The sequence below is a fragment of the Orycteropus afer genome, unplaced genomic scaffold (genome assembly GCF_000298275.1).
Source record: "Orycteropus afer afer isolate SDZICR_OR568_19922 unplaced genomic scaffold, OryAfe1.0 scaffold00136, whole genome shotgun sequence".
Classification (NCBI taxonomy): Eukaryota; Metazoa; Chordata; class Mammalia; order Tubulidentata; family Orycteropodidae; genus Orycteropus; species Orycteropus afer.
Window position 1 is genome coordinate 7204115 of NW_006921723.1, and position 2057 is coordinate 7206171.

A 2057-nucleotide genomic window follows, 5' to 3' on the forward strand; every position below is an offset into this window, starting at 1 on the left:
GGGACGGACACTGGGAGGAGGTAACTATGGGGAGGAAGTGGGAGGGGAGCTGCTGCATTGTAAATTTTGGTCAATGACATGAGACAAAGTGTATGTGAACTGCTGTATGAAAAGTGAATTTACTCTGTAAATTTTCACCCAAATCCTAATAAATAAATAAATAAATAAATAAAACAAAACCCTTGGCTCAAAGGGACACACAGCATTACACAGGATACTGTTCACAGAGGGTGACAGGGCAATCAATTGGCAGTTAGCCTAAGATTTCAGTTCTCTTTTCAGAAAGTCATTGGTCTGGGCCTTCTTCAAAAGCCTAAGTTAATCCTTCAGGAGGCTTCACAATCATATTCTTCCATAGTTGCACTGTGCTTTCAAGCTGCACTGTGCTTTCATATTTAAGTATAAACTAAAATGCTCATTGTGAGAGAACATTCATTTTGAAATATTATTTTCTCATCTCACTCTTCCATAATTTCAAGTTTTCTTAACATAATAAAAAATAAGTACATTTTCATTACTTTATCCGTATTTCCCATACTGCAGGCAAACTGGAAAATTTCAGTACTTAAGCAACAATACTTAAAATGATCTTTTCCAACTTAGATTGTCTGAAAAATTAACATATCAAATACAGCAACATATCAAATAGCAGCTCACCTGAATTCTTTACCATAATGAGAAGTGAGGGTGACAGCACTATTTTGTTAGAAGTGGAATATATGTAGGGGTCAAATATATCCATCTATAAATATACAACCTTAGGGAATTCCAAAGTTAAGGATGTCTTTACATTTATACAAATAATCAAGAGTTAACTAAAACAAAACTAAAAACTTAGAGAGAAATTTTACAAAACATGTACGAGATCGATGCACTGAAAACATTGCTGGGGAAAATAATAAATGCTGGCAAAGATGTGGAGGGACTGGGACACTCATACATGCTGGTGTGACTGCAAAATTATACAACCACTGTGGAAAGCAGTAGGGTGATTCCTTAAAAAGTTGGAACTAGAAATATCATTTGATCCACCAATCCCATTACTAAGTATATATCCTAAAGAAGTGATTAACAGGACACAAATAGATGCACACCCATGTTCACTGCAGCACTATTCACAATAGCAAAGAGATGGAAACAACGTAAGTGCACATCAACAGAGGAATGGATAACCAAATTGTGGTACATACACACAATGGAATACTATGCAACAATAAAGAATAATGTAGAATCCACAAAACACCTCATAACATGGATAAACTTGGAAGACATTATGGTGAGTGAAGTAAAGTCGATCACAGAAGGCCAAATATGGCATTAGTTCACTACTATAAAAAGTCAAGGAAAGGTTTATATATGGAAGGAAACTTTCTTTGTTGGTTACCAGGGATGGCAGGGGAGGGAAAGGAGAGGCAAATATTGATTTGGGTGAGGGGAAAGGTAATATACCAACCTGAATGACCCACACAATAACCAAAAGAAAAGGAAGACACAGAGAGGTGCACAAGAGGTACAGACAATGAAGATAGACACTTTTACATATATAATACCGCATTATCAGTGATAACGTTAATCTACGGGAAAATAGATGAGTAGACAAACTGAATGATCAGGCTGACGCAAAAGGGAATATACCCATGAACATATATAAGGTTGGCAGATGATATCTGTACATACGTATTTGTATGTGCTGTATGAATGTCCATACAAACAGAACTAACGGGGCAAAGTTATGGTAACTTCTTAGCCATAGTCAACCACCCTGATGAAGTAACTTGGCCTACTGGCTCAGAGGACACATCAAGTCAATTAGCACAACATGCTACACAAAAACACTGTTTTACATCCTACTCTAGTGAGTAGCAAATAGAGTCTTCAAAGCTTGCAAGCAACCACCTAGATGCAACAATTGTTTCTATCCGTCCAGAGCAAAGAAGAATGAAGAAAACTAAAGACACATAGAAACAATTAGTCCAAGGGACTAGAAGACAATGTGTACCTCATCCTATATAACCATGAGACTAGAAGAACTAGATGGTGCCTGGATACCACTGTCA

At 36.9% G+C, this 2057-nt stretch overlaps 1 protein-coding gene across 1 annotated transcript in view; it reads right to left on the reverse strand.

Moving 5' to 3' along the window:
* Nucleotides 1–2057, reverse strand: part of WRAP73 (WD repeat containing, antisense to TP73) — a 45381-nt gene that overhangs the window by 35618 nt on the left and 7706 nt on the right. The window lies entirely within an intron of this gene.